General features: G+C 42.6%; 1 protein-coding gene across 1 annotated transcript in view; it reads right to left on the bottom strand.

The window, feature by feature from the left end:
- LOC147449679 (uncharacterized) overlaps nt 1-13788 on the bottom strand; it is a 172309-nt gene extending 158521 nt beyond the window's left edge. Inside the window, exon 1 of the mRNA XM_086522055.1 lies at nt 13588-13788. The gene's annotated coding sequence lies outside the window, so the exon portion shown is untranslated. The remainder of the gene's footprint in view (nt 1-13587) is intronic.
- Nucleotides 13789-17825: the final 4037 nt, after the last annotated feature.

Below are 17825 nucleotides of genomic sequence, written 5' to 3'. Positions count from 1 at the left end.
GCTATTCTGGGCTGAAAACGCTGATTCTAAAGCTGAGAGAAAAGGCTGGAAACGCTGAGGTGCTGACCCTGCGAGCACTGAAGGCTGCAGGAACCTCGTCTATTGATCTATAGCGCCCAAGGGCTGGTTAAGTACTTGTTTCTGGCTAGGTTGGGTAGGCATAAACCAACCCCCACGATTTGGAAGTTGAAGGGTCATTAATTAATTAATGCAAGCTAAGAGGTGGTTCACACACGGTACATGCATACATGCTGAAATGCTATATTGTGCAAGAGAAACTATGACTGGCTTGGACATGCACGACCTGCTAGAGGCTCACATAGGGGCCAAGCTAGGTCCTAAGCTAAGATTGACACTAGATTGTAGCAAAAGCATGTCCACGTAGCGCAAGTGACGTACGCACGTGACATCTACCCTGTTAAAGGTGAGGCACAATTGCCGAACTTCTAAAGGTGCCAAGCTAGGTCCTAAGCTAAGACTGACGCTAGACTGTAGCAAAGCATGTCCACATAGCGCAAGTGACCTGCGCACGTGACATCTACCCTGTGGGCCGTGGATACTTTCTGGAAGTCTGATGAGGAATGCTACTGATGCTTGTGGATGCATAAACTGATGAAAACTCCTCCAAACTGGTGCATACTGCGGATGTACGTTCTAATGCGATGTAAGCACCGACCATACAAGTTACTAGGTAGCCTTACTACTGTCGTAGAATACCAGCCTTGATGCTGACTCTGCCTTGCGAGCAAGTACGACCACTCGAATAGTCCAGTCGTGACAACATTGTGGGTGAAGATGAAAGGTAAGGGTGCTCGGAGGTATTTCCAGGGGTTTCTTGTCGACGGAAGTGGATGCACGCTACATGCGAATGTGAATGTAGAAGAGGGCCAGGGATCTTTGCACCAACTCCTTCCATATCCGCATAAGAGGCAAGTAGATCCTGGTACTCAAGATCTGGTTCTTTGTGGATCTTCGTTCAAAGACATGGCGATGAAGACAGGAGCTAATAAGTCCGGGATTAGGACTCCAAGATTCTTTCAGGAAGAAAAACTGAGAGAGGTTCTTTGGGTTCTTGGTTCCGCTTGGGTTCTTGATGGTTCTTCCTTGGAATTCGTGAAGCCGAAGCACGCACAGAGCTCTAATACCAATGTAATGTGCAGCATAAGTTATTAAGGATTTAGCTCCGATCTAGTACTCCACACAAACACAAGGGACACTTTATTTCACTTGAAAGAACTGAACTGAACTCAATGAAAAGAGAGACACGAGAGAGAGAGAGAGAGAGAGAGAGAGAGAGAGAGAGAGAGAGACGACACCAAATGTCGGATCCCAAACCCTCAAGGGCCCCCTTGCTCTACAAGTACTTTCTTTATTCTTGCAAATGCTGATACAATGACTAAATGTTGAGATGTTGATACTAATGGGTACTAATGCTGGCATAGTTACCTGGAACGGGAAATCGAAACGAGGAACGAGGAACGAGGAACGACAACTCGCATGATATGCCATTCCCTCTCTCGGATACTCACGTTTGAAACACGGAACGGGGATCCGGAACGGGAAATTGGGATGGGAACGGGGAACAGGGATCTGAAAATGGCCATTCCTTGTAACTATGGATGCTGGGTACTACTGAGATACTAAAGGGTACTGCGGGTACTGAAGGTACTGGGGTACTGCAAGTACTGAGGGGGTACTGCGGGTACTGATGGATACTGAAGATCCCTATGTTGAGCTAGGTAGGAGGCAAGCCGGAACACAAGGGGTGCTAGACGTGGGGGTACTGTGTCGACGACGATAACAATGAAGACGATGACGACAAGGCTATGGCTGAATGCTGAAAACGCTAGCGATTTCGATGGCTATGATCTGCAACCATGACGAGGCTAGGGGCTGAAGTTTGATGGCGATCATATGCTGAAATCGCTGGCTGTTCTGGGCTGAAAACGCTGATGCTAAAGCTGAAAACGCTGGTGAGAAAGGCTGGAAACGCTGAGGTGTTGACCCTGCAAGCACTAAAGGCTGCAGGACCTTCTTCTTCTGCTGCCTCTTCAGCTGATCTCTGGCGCCCGAGGGCTGGTTAAGTACTTGTTTCTACCTGGGTCAGGTAGGCATAAACCAGCCCCCACAATTTGGAAGCTGAAGGGTCATTAATTAATTAATGCAACCTAAGAGGCAGTTCACATGCGGTACATGCTACATGCTGAAATGGTATACTGTGCAAGAGAAACTATGACCGGCATGGACATGCACTTCTTGCTAGAGGCTCACATATGTGTTAGGCTAGGTCCTCAGCTCAGACTGACACTAGACTGTAGCAGAAGCATGTCCACGTAGCGCAAGTGCAGTGCCCACGTAACAATCTGGGCAGTTCCTTTCAAGTAAGATGCCGCCCTTCGCACCTTGGAGTGTTATGTGCACTGTTCCTAAATTGGCTTTATCTTACAGAAAAATAATTCTAAATGAATTATTGGATTTATAAGTGAGAGGGTTTTCTCGCTTGGAACACCAAGAAAAAATAATTCTACATGAATTATTGGAATTTTAAGTGAGAGGGCTTTTCTCACTGGGGACATCCGAGTACAGAGTATTCCTAGTGCATCATTTAAAGTAATGACGGGAACACTGAGAACGGGAATATCTGTAAGGCCACCAGGAACGGGTACTTCTGATGTGTCACATCGGATGGGTGACAGGGAGCATCGAAAAGAAGTATCCGACCATCCGGGAACGGACATCTCTGATGCATCATAGGATGGGTGACATAGAGCATCGTGAAGGAGATTGTACCGTAAGTTCGGTAGGAAAGGACTAGGTGATGGGTATTCCTGATGCGTCACAAGGTGGGTGACGGGTGCATCGGAAAGGGAATATCCATAGTCGGGAGGAAATTCCGAACTGTGTTAGAATTGTGCACATCGAAAAAGCAAGCACTTGAATGAAGATGGGTTCAGAGGAAACTTTGAGGAAAAACGGATGCTTTTTGAGAAAGCGGAATTGCTTTTCGGGAAAGCAAACGCTTTCCCGCGAGGAAGTCTGTGTCTGCATTGCAACTGTGCGTGTGATTGCATCCAGGGACACCTGGCAAATGCAGTGAAAGCATTGTTTTTAACTTATAAGGTTTTCTTGAGTTTTTGGACAGATTCATACCATTTTTAAAGGTGACCGGCCGCCCACTTAATAAGTGGGCAGCCATCTGATATATAAGGCAACAGATCAGCCAGTGTTTTCTCTCTCTTTTTCTGGCAGAACAAAAAAAAAAAGAAAAAAAAAATTGAGAAAAAAAAACAAAAAACAAAAACGGCCGCGATCTCTACGCGAGCAGCTATTCGTGCCCGGGCTAGGAGCTATAAAAGCATCACATACCCTCACTCTGAGCGGAAGACCAATCTTTGCAAGGAGGAGATGCTGTTGCAGATTTCAGCCGTAAAGAAGACCTTGCCGGTGATGCGCACGGCTGCCCCAAGTGTACCAGATGTCGCCAAGACCCAGTGCGTGAGTTCCCTCGCGAAGAAGTGCCTACGAAGCATGTTTCCATCGCGACAAGTTGCTGTTTTTCTCTGTTTTCAGCCCATAAACGTCGTAGACGGGGCTGATTTACGAGAAGGAACCCGAGAACACACCTCTTTTGTGTGTAGGATTGGAAGAGAGGATTTTCTATGGAGAGATCTCTTCCGGGGAATTGCTTTTCGAGAACGGAGTTGCGTTTCGAGCGTCGAGACTTTGAAGGTAACGATTTTCATGTTATGAACTCTGAGTATTTGTTTGCAGGTGTACTTCCTCTTAGTGAGGGAGTAGGAGCAGAGGAAGGTATGAGCCTCTGCAGGAGAAAAGCGCTCTGAGGAACTAGAGCTAGATCAGCCCAGGGGTTTCGTACCCGAGTTTGGGAAGTAGATCCACGGATCGGAGAGAGGTAGTCTCTCAAGTTGTGATCCAGAAGTTGGGATTCCCAAGTAAGGACTTCGTGTCCAGGAAAGCAGAGTTGTTCTGCGGGAAGAAGAGAGTTGAAAAAGAGTTGCACGGATGCCATGCCTTGAGTCTGGAAGGTGAGATCCAGAGGCGAGAACCTTGATTCTCGAGGAATTGGAATAAGGAACGGAAGTTCCTTGGAATAGGGTTTTGCCCTAGGAATCGGAAGCTGAGGCTTCCGGGAACCATCAAGTCTTATTCTAGAACGAACGTGGTAATACGTTCGGTTCAAGTGCTTGTATAGACTTCTCCTCAGTAATAAAGATACTATTACGCGGGGGGACCAGCCCATCTTCTGGTCCCCAGTACTGTGTCGATCTTCTCACTCTCTATCTCTCTCTCTATTTATTTCTCTCTATATCCTCTGGCTTCAGTAATAAGTGATAAATCCTATTTATCCGAATGTATTTTATATTGTTATGCGCTCCCGTTTGTGACAGTGGTATCAGAGCATGGTCTCCTCTCTTTCTCTGTAAAGGAGGACGACTCTGGGAAGATACGGGAAGAAGCCATGACAAGCCAAGAGAGAAGTAAGCAGGCGGAAACCTAAGTCCTGTAGGAAAAGCTCGCAGAGTTGGAAAAAAAAAATTCTCTTTAGAAGAAGTCGACAAAAGACTTGGGATTCTCTGAGAAGGCGACAAGAGCATGATGCTCAAGAACCTAGAGAATCCAAGGAGCGGAATGCTCAAGATCCTTCAGAATCCAGAAAATATCCATGAACATCAAACCATAACCATAGCCAAGAAATCCCGTCATTTCGGGAAGGATATGAAGAAGGTCTTTAGACCTAAGAACACTCCTGTGAAGTTTGATACTTTTGATGGAAGGGAATATGTCCTAAAAGCTATATCTTTTATTCGACAGTTTGAGTTGCCTTTGCAAACGGCAATTTCTCAGAAGCGTCGAAGGTGAGGTATTGTGACCAAACACCTCAAGGGGATTGCAAGTACTTGGTGGTATACCAAAGCTCTGCAAGGAACTTACAACAAGACTTGGATTCAATTCAAGGCTGAATTTTCCGACAAATTTTTTTCCTCTACGCTTTGAGGAAGGCATTCAAGAAGATTGGGATTGGTTTGCCCAATAGGGACACGAGCGAGTCAAAGCAAGTAGTGGTTCACTCTTGCCAAGGTAGCTCCATTCTCGATCCTCTCTGAGGAAGGAAAGATGAACAAATTTAACGAAGGACTTCTGCCCGAATTTTGTAAACCCATCTGCAAGATACTTTGCAGTAGATGGTGGAGTCAGCAATAAAAGTTGAAAGTGTACACCTTGATGTACATAGAATACAATCCCCGCAGTGGGACAAGAACCATTGAACCGAGAAACAACGAATTTTTGTTACCTCTCCTCGAAGAATACGTTGCTATCCGGAGAAAGTTTGGAGTAAGGGAATTCAATCTAACTCCTGAATTTTTTGAATAGAAGACCCTCAAACTTCAAGTGAGAGGGCACGTCTGATCAAAGTTAAGTCTTTGAGGAAGTTACAAAGCGCGTTTTCTTTTTCGCACGAGGATTGCATAAGTTTAGCCAAGACTGATCACTCTTGAGTGCTTATGAGAGTAGGGTTAAGTCAGAACATTGTTTTATACGATGAACTACTTTGCTTAACCATCCGGAAGGTCCATAATTGATCTAGTATCCGGTAATTCTCGAACAGATTACCTGCTACTGCGGGTAGGAAATTATGAAGGAACCATTCTGAGCTTTCCAGCAAAGAAAAGCTTTCATTAAGCTTGAGTACCTTATGAACCAACACCCCTACCCCGTAAGGGAAGATATGGTAGTGCTTTTTGCACAAGTGAATGAACACTCTCTTTAGGAGGGAAGGAACAAGCGACGACTACAGCCTGTGCTTGAGGAATCCTAGATTATTTAATGAGCGGGTTTTGCTCTAAGATCGAGCTAAGTGATCATCAAGTTGAGCGTCTTCGCTCTAAGGATCTTACGAAGGGAAGGTAATTTCCCAAGTTCACCGAAACTTTAACACAGCTTAAGAATTATGTACACTTTTGAGTACATGGATAACACACGAAGATGCAGACCTATGCCAAGGAACTGGACGAGAGTTTGTTATACTCTCTTGAGCGCCTTTTTGCGCGCAAGAATATTCCGACACGAGAATCTCTATTTGAGATGTGTTTGGTAGAAGGAATTTGAGTTTCTCTACGGAGAAGAGGTTTTCCGATGGTCGTTGATCATTGAGTACGCTATGTGCTTTTACCATTACAGTAGCAACTTTTGGTTGCGGTATATGTTTCTCCATGAGCAGGTCAAGTAGCATTTACACGCTGCTGGAATAAATTCGAACTATTATGTTCGTAAGAATATAGTTCGCCAACCGTTTCAAAATGGTAAGAATTACATATGGGAGAACATCTCTGAGATTCAAAAAGGGTTCGCTCTATTGTGAACCGGGTTTGAACGTACGTTTAGAAAATGCTATGGCTAGAATCCTATCTGCCTGAGATTTTGCAAGTTGTCATTGATGCTTGCAAGGTGAATCATTTTTTATGATTTTGCAAGAAAGAGACGCTAATGGGCGTCGGGAAAACACTGCTAGTGGTAATAACTCGCAGGAGAATAAGATTGGAAGGAAGTGCCGCCGTGCACAAGGAATCTTCGGATTGGAACCGTCCGCCTACGTTGAGCGACGGCCCGAAACAAGAACCTTCTTTAAGGTGATCGCAGACTTTGTTTGTGAAGGAAGATATCGAGATTAATACTAATGATTTGGGCATTCCCTATGTGGGAGGACACAAGAGGTTTAATACCCTCTCGACTAACAGCGCAAGATTATGCGCAAGGACAGATACCTAGATTGATTTCTAGGAGGATTATTCTTCTCGGGATTGAGAAGGTGGAATTGAGTTAACAGATTCTCGGATGAGGAAACTTCCGATCTGTTGGAAAGACGCGAATGACGAGTTCTTACATGGCTCGTAAGTTTGATGATTGGTGAAGGATATCCTCGAGGTACCAGAGGAATGACATGAACCGGTAAGGTAAGTATTGAATTAATGAATTTTTGAATTTCTTTTTTTAATTCTCTTTTGAGAAAGGACCAGCTCAACTCACCATTGAGCAAGATTTGGAATCTTTCCGGTTTCTCCCCGGCAATTCAGTTGGACCTCTACAGTTGAGGACAACTGTTTATAAGTGAGAGGGATGTTGCTAAATTGGCTTTATCTTACAGAAAAATAATTCTAAATGAATTATTGGATTTATAAGTGAGAGGGTTTTCTCGCTTGGAACACCAAGGAAAAAATAATTCTAAATGAATTATTGGAATTTTAAGTGAGAGGGCTTTTCTCACTAGAGACATCCGAGTACAGAGTATTCCTAGTGTGTCATTTAAAGTAATGACGGGAACACTGCGAACGGGAATATCTGTAAGGCCACCAGGAACGGGTACTTCTGATGCGTCACATCGGATGGGTGACAGGGAGCATCGGAAAGAAGTATCCGACCATCCGGGAACGGACATCTCTGATGCATCATAGGATGGGTGACATAGAGCATCGTGAAGGAGATTGTACCGTAAGTTCGGTAGGAAAGGACTAGGTGATGGGTATTCCTGATGCGTCACAAGGTGGGTGACGGGTGCATCGGAAAGGGAATATCCATAGTCGGGAGGAAATTCCGAACTGTGTTAGAATTGTGCACAAGGAAAAAGCAACCCTTGAATGAAGATGGGTTCAGAGGAAACTTTGAGGAAAAACAGATGCTTTTTGAGAAAGCAGAATTGCTTTTCGGGAAAGCAAACGCTTTCCCGCGAGGAAGTCTATGTCTGCATTGCAATTGTGCGTGTGATTGCATCCAGGGACGCCTGGCAAATGCAGTGAAAGCATTGTTTTTAACTTATAAGGTTTTCTTGAGTTTTTGGACAGATTCATACCATTTTTAAAGGTGACCGGCCGCCCACTTAATAAGTGGGCAGCCATCTGATAAATAAGGCAACAGATCAGCCAACGTTTTCTCTCTCTCTTTTTCTGGCAAAACAAAAAAAAAATGAAAAAAAAAATTCAGAAAAAAAAACAAAAAACAAAAACGGCCGCGATCTCTACGCGAGCAGCTATTCGTGCCCGGGCTAGGAGCTATAAAAGCATCACATACCCTCACTCAGAGCGGAAGACCAATCTTTGCAAGGAGGAGATGCTGTTGCAGATTTCAGCCGTAAAGAAGACCTTGCCAGTGATGCCCACGGCTGCCCCAAGTGTACCAGATGTCGCCAAGACCCAGTGCGTGAGTTCCCTCGCGAAGAAGTGCCTACGAAGCATGTTTCCATCGCGACAAGTTGCTGTTTTTCTCTGTTTTCAGCCCATAAACGTCGTAGACGGGGCTGATTTATGAGAAGGAACCCGAGCACACCTCTTTTGTGTGTAGGATTGGAAGAGAGGATTTTCTATGGAGAGATCTCTTCCGGGGAATTGCTTTTCGAGAACGGAATTGCGTTCTGAGCGTCGAGACTTTGAAGGTAACGATTTTCATGTTATGAACTCTGAGTATTTGTTTGCAGGTGTACTTCCTCTTAGTGAGGGAGTAGGAGCAGAGGAAGGTATGAGCCTCTGCAGGAGAAAAGCGCTCTGAGGAACTAGAGCTAGATCAGCCCAGGGGTTTCGTACCCGAGTTTGGGAAGTAGATCCACGGATCGGAGAGAGGTAGTCTCTCAAGTTGTGATCCAGAAGTTGGGATTCCCAAGTAAGGACTTCGTGTCCAGAAAAGCAGAGTTGTTCTGCGGGAAGAAGAGAGTTGGAAAAGAGTTGCACGGATGCCATGCCTTGATTCTGGAAGGTGAGATCCAGAGGCGAGAACCTTGATTCTCGAGGAATTGGAATAAGGAACGGAAGTTCCTTGGAATAGGGTTTTGCCCTAAGAATCGGAAGCTGAGGCTTCCGGGAACCATCAAGTCTTATTCTAGAACGAACGTGGTAATACGTTCGGTTCAAGTGCTTGTATAGACTTCTCCTCAGTAATAAAGATACTATTACAGGGGGGGGACCAGCCCATCTTCTGGTCCTCAGTACTGTGTCGATCTTCTCACTCTCTATCTCTCTCTCTATTTATTTCTCTCTATATCCTCTGGCTTCAGTAATAAGTGATAAATCCTATTTATCCGAATGTATTTTATATTGTTATGCGCTCCCGTTTGTGACATGCACCGACCTCCAGAGAAGGCGACGTCAAACTGTTGTACAAACTTAAGGGCTTGATGGGTGTCCTAGTAGCCTGAAAATGTCTCAAACCTGAAAGCATGACCCCTTTCCTTGAACTCCTTGGTCTTCTTGCTCATCCGCTCACTGTCGGAAGAGGGCGAGCCCTTTTCCTCCGAACTGCTAGATGGCCTTCCATGCCTTCTAGACTTTTTCAAAAATCTGCTTTTCTTGCTTTTTCTCCGCTTCTTCTGCCTTTTTTCATCCTCTCTGGAACTAGAGGACAACGAACTATCGAAACTCTTTGAAGACGAAGAAAAATCTGAGTCATCCTCGAAACGAGCACGCTTCTTGGATCAGCTTGCTACCTTGACTTCCAGCCGAAATAACCAAGGAAATCTACCGATTTCTTCTTCTTCCGAGAGTGCTTCAAGCCTTTCATTATCTAATTCATCTTCTTGTCAAGAGCTCCGTCCAGCTCTTTCTGCGAGTACAGTTTTCACTTTTCTGCACTCGTCTATCCTTTCAGCTTTCTTCCCGACCTGAGAAAAGAATCAATGGCCTCACGCCATCTGAAGTGAATCTCCTCAATCGGGTAATCCTTCAGGTGTTTCGCAAACTCGGGTCTCTTGACTACTTGATCAATCTTTTCACACACATGTCAACCTGCAGTTGGCGTTTGTACTCTGCTCTAGCAAACTTCCACGCCGAAAATTTGTCGGATTCTTCATTCTTTTCTTCAGTTCCCACACACGATTTCAACCTTTCTTTGCCTTCCCGCTGAGAGGTGTTATCTCTGTCAGATTCTCCAAGACAACCCATGTGTGCTCTTGGGTTCTTTGTGGCTTATGCCCCTTAAGACAGAGCGAAGAAGACGGGAGTGCACCCGATGCGCGATGGATGAAGGGTGGGAGTCGCTAATAAGTCTGGGGTCAGGGCACGAGGATTCTTAAATTCTTTCACAAACAAAATCTTGTCTGCTCTGTCAGATTCTCCTCCAGAATCTATGTGCGCTACAAGAGGGATCGGATCCTCCGTAGAAGAACAATCTTTCTGAGCTCTGATACCACCGTTACAAGCTTGGACACTCCAAGCGAGAAATCAATAGCAACACATGAACATAAAGAGGATTCTTAAATTCTTTCACACACAAAATCTTGTCTGCTCTGTCAGATTCGTTCCAGAATCTATGTCGAGGAGAATCTATGTGTGCCACACAAGGGATCGGATCCTCCGTAGAAGAACAATCTTTCTGAGTTCTGATACCACCATTACAGGCTTGGACACTCCAAGCGAGAAATCAATAGCAACACACGAACAGAAACTTCAAAAACATTGTACTTTAATATATATATATATATATATATATATATATATATATATAGAGAGAGAGAGAGAGAGAGAGAGAGCAGCCGAGTCCGGCATCTAGAAGCACTGGCCCTAAAGACTAGTGCCCCTTTCGGTATTTCTTTATTATTGATCACAACAAGGTACAACTCCCGAAGGTCCTCTGCTCTCAGACTCTATGTCCAGATGCTCTGCAGAGTGAGAGGCCAGGATGTCCAAAAGCAGAATCCCAAAAGCAATCACGTTCAAAAGCACTTTCCCCCAAAAGCATTTGCTCCCAAAAACTAGCGTTGGGTGTAACAGATGGTGTCGGTGCTCTGCCTCACTCTTGGAGAAGACAATGATGTCGTCAAAGAAAGTACCCACAAATGATCGGTAGCATTCGTAAGGCCGAAGGGCATCACCAAATATTCGTACAAACCAAAAGTAGTCTTGAAAGCTATCTTATAGACGTCTCCAAGAGCAATTTGGATCTAATGATATCCACTCTTCATATCGATTCTGCTAAAGCAAGTAGTCCCCTGAATTGTCGAGTATATCATCGATCCTTGGGATAGAGAATATGTTCTTGATGACGATTCTATTGAGAGCTCTATAATCAATGCACATTCTCCAAGATCCATCTTTCTTTAAAACCAGCAACACGGACAAGCAGAAAAGTGAAGTGCCAGGATGGATGAGACCCTTCTCGAGGAGTTCTTGTACTTGGTTCATTATTTCTTCATTTTGGGCTCGACTAACTCTGTAAGGTGGCCCGTTTCAGTGGTGTACTTACCCGGAATCAAATCAATGATCATGGAGTAGGTAACATTCAGCCTGAGCTTGAAGAAAATCTTATTGTTTCTTTTCGAGGTCTGACATATTTGACCTTTGATTGGCAAAAAAGAGTGAGTTCTTCTTGTTAGAGATACACTTTTTGGGACACATCGTCTCAGCGGAAGGTATAAAGATGGACCCGGCCAAAGTTGAGACCATTCGTGATTGGCAAAATTTGAAGAATGTTTATGAAGTTCAAAGCTTTTTGGGTTTGTGCTCATACTATCGGCGGTTCATTCGAAAATTTGCAGAGATTGCTTCTCCTTTGAATGTGTTGACTCAGAAAGGGGTTCTTTTTACTTGAGGACTGTCAAAGATTGCAAACTTGCAAAAGCTCTTTGAAATTTACTTTGATGCATGTGGTCGCAGTGTGGGAGCAATCTTGAGCAAGAAGACCAAGGAGTTCAAGGAAGGGGATCAGGCTGTCAGTTTTGAGACGTCTCAGACTACCAGGACACCCATCAAGCCCTTGAGTTTGTTCAACAGTTTGACGTCGTCTTCTTTGGAGGTCGGTTCACAGAACACTCCAAAGGAGCTGCAGAGAATGGTGGTCTAATCTGTTGTTACACAGAGAAGCACCTGCGATGTGGTTAAAATTCAAGAAGATTTTCACGTCAACTTGGATATCATATGAATATGAAAGAGATGTCATCACGGCTTGGCATCACTTGGAAATGACTGAGAAAGATACATTGGATGACTACTGCCTCAAGGTTTAGTGTCTTCGTTTCAGAAGATTACTTTGAGAGACCAGATTGAGCGGTTTTGCTATGGTTTGCCAAAAGAGATTCGAGAGTATTGTCTAAACCAGGAGTCTGACTCTATTCAAAGGCTTATGAAACATGTTAAGCAACGATCTGGAAAGTATGCCGACTCATTGGCTTATCCTACAGACATGATCGTATCTGCCTCAACAGGGCAAGAGTCTGCCAATGAAGAGAATGACTCATGGGAACCGGATGACAGCTCATCATAGGATTCTAGAAAATCAAATGGTAGTACATCCAAAGGTTCAGACGATCTAAGGGAGCTGAGGAGAAAGAAGGAGAAAACTCTTGGGTTCATATTGTGGGATAACTAAAGCTTTGTGGATTGGTCCTATTTATGACTGCCTACATATTTAGAATAGCGATTGTACTCACAAATATCTTTGTCAAAGTCCAAAGCCCAAGGGGAGGATTGTTGGGGATTAGCTATGGGATATGCCCATTGTGGGAGCTCTCACTTGAGGTGTATGTACCCATAATCTTTCTAGTTGTGCCTATTGTCTATGAGTCCTGTATAAAAGGTCAAGCTAGCATCTCTTCGTCTCTCCAAAGAGACCAAGAGTACCCCATAAAGAGGGGTCAAAATTCCTTATGTACCCATTATACCAGGGCAAATGATGTAATCCTGAGTTAACCCTCAAGTCTAGTCTCTCTTCTATATAAGATGTTTGGTGTTACTCACTTTTGATCACTAGAAATTATAGTGTTTTTTATCGTGAACAATTCTCTTGTTATTACCCCTTAACCTTGTACGTATCCGCTTGAAGCATTGCTCTACCAAAGGCAATGTTGCAGATCATTTTGCCAAACCTCTTCCTTACCTACTTTGAACTATTTTCTTCATCATTTGTTGAATTTTACATTCCACTAAAGAGTACGTATTGGAGAGTGTATCATCATGAGATGGTGGCTTTTAGAGTGCATTGCATGTTTATTGGCTATTTATTAGCCCACTTTTCGTTAAAGTATTTTTTTGTGCACCCCTTCTTTGGGCTGTCCTTGAGTTTCATAGTCGGGTCACAATATAGAAGTGACCCTTGCACATTATCGCGCTATATAGAAGTGACCCTTGCACATTACGCTAGAGTTGGTGGTGATTATTGGCCGACTTTTTAGCACCATTTATCTCTACCTCTCTTGTGTAAAAGTCACCATTGTCTCTCTTATTCAATTTCCAACATATTGTTTGCTGCCTATGCAAAAGAAAGGAGATGTATGATTCGCGATCAGAGCTATTTTCAGCAACGAGCCTCTCATAGCTAATCTTGCCATCTTCAAGCATGCAACCCATAACTTTTTGCAGCTTATCCTGGTTCAGGTTTGCACTAGGGCTACAAGGTGAAACCTCAAAGATAGCGAAAAGGCTAATGCGATGTTGAAACAAAAAAAAGACAATTCTTCATCCACAATGCAGCTCATTTGAATCCTAAAGAGTGCACCAGGTTCTCAACGCATAGCTTCTCTCTCTCTCTCTCTCTCTCTCTCTCTCTCTCTCTCTCTCTCAAAATGCTAAAACTGAAAGATGCAAGACGTACCTGAGCAGAGGAGCCGAAATCAAACGACCTAGTAGCAGAAAGTGGCTGAAGTTACCATACACGCCCCAAGATAGAGAGATGCAGATGAGATGCAACAGAATCCGGAGATTCAGAAATCGAAGAAGGAGCCAGCGCAAGGAAAGTGCTCGACGAAGCCGCAAGGCATTGACACTTGTATTTATTGCTACAGTTAACACTAGTTTGGTATTTTTCTACTTGCAGGTCCATGTATTGGATCATACTATTCATTCGTCCCAAGATTCCTCAGAATCCAACCTTACCTTAGCAACTCATAACTCATAACCCTCAATAGAGGGTCGCCCTCTAAAATGGGATTGGAGAGTCGAACACAGGCATGCAGAGAGCGATGACGATTTGTGAATTGTTGTATACCACAACCACAGTCGCACTTGGATGTCAAAGCCATGCATATTAAATTTTAAAAAAATCTATGTAGCCTTGCAGGCTTGCAAATCTGCTGTAACTGCGCCACTTTTGCAGCTCGCGTCTCCTCTCCGTTTGCTCATCACCCTCAGCTTTTGTGCGGCCCCTGCTCCTCTGTCCGCCAGCTCGCCCACACATCGACTATCGTGTCGCTCGACAAAGTACCCTCGTCCGTATGTGATTTGATTCCTTCTAGTTTTTTATTTGATTTCATTGGATACCCCTACTTGCATTAGATGGTGTATTTAAGAAAACCCTCTTGATATGCTTAAATATGCTAGCTAGAGGGTCTTTTAACAAGGTGAAGACTTCACGATGGCCTCAAGAAGGCATCATTTTTTCCTCTAATAAATGATTATTAGAACACATTTGACATGTTAATGGACCTTGTGTTCATGAAAAATGTGTCTCAGCTTAATATTGTGCCGTTTTCAATTTCAAAAATGTCAATTGAGAGTAAGGGAAAAAGGAGAATTTTTGCCCCAAAATAGAGAAAAATAATATAAAAACACAAAAAATAAATCTAATTTTTTTAAAATTCCTCTTAGTAAATTCAAGAAAAGGAGTTTTATATGTCTGAAAAAATGATATTTCTCGAACACTTTAATGGAGAGAGAGAGAGAGAGAGAGAGAGAGAGAGAGAGAGAGAGAGATGCACGTGTACACACACACACATGCTCATTTTCATAATGAAAATATTCAAATGAATATAGTAAGGCATGAAATGACTTGAAATGACCTTGAAAAGTTAATGTGAGGGTGACCATTTGATGGTGAAAGAATTGTAAGGGGAAAAGGAGAATTTTTGTCCCAAAATAGAGAAAAATAATATAAAAACCCAAAAAATAAATCTAATTTTTTAAAAATTCCTCTTAGCAAATTCAAGAAAAGGAGTTTTATATGTTTGGAAAAATGATATTTCTCGAACACTTTAATGGAGAGAGATTAGAGAGAGAGAGATGCACGTGTACACACACACATGCTCATTTTCATAATGAAAATATTCAAATGAATATAGTATGGCATGAAATGACTTGAAATGTCACCTAGAAAAGTTAATGTGAGGGTGACCATTTGATGGTGAAAGAACTGTTTTTCTCTACCACTTCCCTATGACATTCTTGGCCAAAAATATAACCTTGCATTTTGTAAGCTACCATGATCAAGAACTATACTCATCAAGCTCACCCTTGTAAGACTGCGATTGATGCTTTAAAGAAATCAACTTTATAAGCTTAAGAAAAAATGAAGCGACTTTGTAGAAAATTTTGTGTGACTTTTCCACAGTTGTGCTATAGATAATTAAAAGTTTCATGTGCAAAAAAAATCACTTGAGAGTATATTAAATAATGAAAATCTCTATGGGTTTGATATGGTCATTTCAAGCATATCTTTGTATAACAAAAAAATTATGTTTTTGATGTATTTGTGAGTATAAGAAAGTGACACATTGCTTACCCTTTACATTGAGGACTCAAGGTGGCAAGTAGAAGGGCTTTTGTATGCAACAATTATTGGATGATTTTAAATATTCAAAACTGCATAAAAGAAAACTTTGATATTTTAGTTCTTGAGAAATAAGCATTCAAAATCTCAAAAAACATCAAGCTTTGCATGTACATCAACTAAATGTATCAAAGTAAGTGATACGAACACAATTGAGGCACCTAAAATCGTGGTTTCAACTATATTATGGAGGACTCAAGATTTTCAAGAGTTTTTGCACAATAAAAAAAATCAAGATAGAGTTTAAGCAACGAGATTTAACTGAGTTAGGGAGCAAAAAATACGTAGTTTCTTGGTTTCAACATATAAAGTCATTTGTAGTTGTCAAATTGCATTAGAATAGCTCCAATTTCATGAGGGAACCATTGTAAGTTCAAAATTATGCTCTTATTATGCTCAATTATGAAATTATGTCTGTAACTTACATATGACTTGGAAACTACTCTTTGAATGGCATTCCATTGTTTTGTAACACTAAGTACTAACACTTGAATTTTACAAACATAAAAAAGGCAATCTCAGCAAAAGGATATAAGAACAATATGATCTTTTTGGCCAAACGGTTTGAAAGTTTACTAAAATTTACAACTTAGACTTTACCATAATTCTTTCCATAGGGCTTACATTTTGACATAGAGAAAAATCCATTGTTTTTTTTCCCTCATAACCAACCTATGGTAGAAGCAAGGTGTAAACAACTTCTTTCTAACTTGACAAATAAATTGCCAAAACTTGGTAGGAAAACAGGACACTTGAGTGTCCACTTATAGGACTAGTGTTAAGTATCAATAAACTTATTAAATAGATAGATTTAGGTGGTACCAACTGAAAAACAAGGTGAGGAGGCACGAAGGCCTGCTAAGGCAAGGGGAGGTGAGGAGGCACGAAGGCCTACTAAGGTAAGGGGAGATGAGGGATGGTAAGTTTAAATATATACCTACAATCACATGGATTTTTTATTGTGGTTTTATATAAAATTATATTATCTATTAAGGGATATCAATTGTCTAAAAATGATAATTTCTTTTGATTATCTTACACGGTTCTTTAGTTTAAAGTTTTTTATTGTTAGGGTTGCCGACGACGACTGCAGCTCTCTCTCTCTCTCTCTCTCTCTCTCTCTCTCTCTCCCAGTCTGCAGATAGCACGTGTCTCCATCTCTCTTTTCTTTCTTTTTCGCCACCCCCAGTCTGCATTTTAATGTTCGAGAAAGTCTTTTTTATTAAGCGTTTGCTGATCAAGTTCCTCCTCACAAAGAAGAAAACCGGAAATACTAGCAAAAATTTTGAGATTGCAGAATTTTTAGACGACTTTCTTATATATTTCATCGGTTTTTCTTCCGTTTACCATGGTTTGCAGCTAGCTAGTCTCGATTTTCAATCGGCTCAAGACTAAGCTGAGGCAATCCTTTCCCAAACACTGATACCAATTTAATTCAACCTAACAATTTTATCACTTTCTTATCTATACTATATATGAAGTAGCTTAAATTTTTCAAGGAAGGAGAGACCCTCCATGTGTCACTCACTGCTTCACTTAAGAGAAAACCTTGCAAAACAAAAGTGAAGGGTTAGATTTAAAATGCATCTAGCGATGGTGGATGCAAACTGAACTTGAACAAGGACGAGTGATGGTGAGTGAGCAAGGTTAAGAGTGTCACTGTCGTCCTGGTGAGCTTGCGGTTTTGTTCGTCATCTGCGCGAGCTTGGGCAGCTACTGCAGCAAGCTTCCCCACATTAAGCGTCCCCGCCTCCCCTCCTTAAGCGTCCCCCTCCTGCCCAGATGCATACGGTGTTGCCTGCAGCCAGACGTCGAGCCCCCTCTGTTAATAATTGCATCGTTTTGGTTTTACCTTGTGGTAGGTGATTATTAACGCTGCCCACATCGCGATTATTAACCTTAATAATCGTAGTATTGAGCCTACCTATTAAGCGCATGTGCATGTGGAGTATTAGAGAGCTCTATCTCTTCGAGTAAGTTCTCCCTTTTGTGCGAGACCGTGAGTCGAACATCACGCGTGGTGTACTAAGCAGTCAGACAGTGCATCCCCCCCCCCGTCCCCCCCTCTGCAGAATATTATGTTTGGTGAATATTGTTGGAATTAGGGTTGCAGAGAAACACACACAGCTTGGAGAAGACGAAGGAAGCTCAAGGCACACAATAGAGAGTGTGTTACTTAGTGTGCAATGGAAAGATAGATAGCCCTAGAGTTATGGGCGTATATACAATGCACGGGGGAAAAAACCTCCTAAAGAGGGAAAAAATGCCCCGACGGTCCTAGTGTGTTC

This window comes from Adiantum capillus-veneris, chromosome 10 (assembly GCF_014529385.1).
Source record: "Adiantum capillus-veneris isolate H3 chromosome 10, ASM1452938v2, whole genome shotgun sequence".
Taxonomy (NCBI): Eukaryota; Viridiplantae; Streptophyta; class Polypodiopsida; order Polypodiales; family Pteridaceae; genus Adiantum; species Adiantum capillus-veneris.
This window is presented reverse-complemented; position numbering and strand designations above follow the sequence as displayed.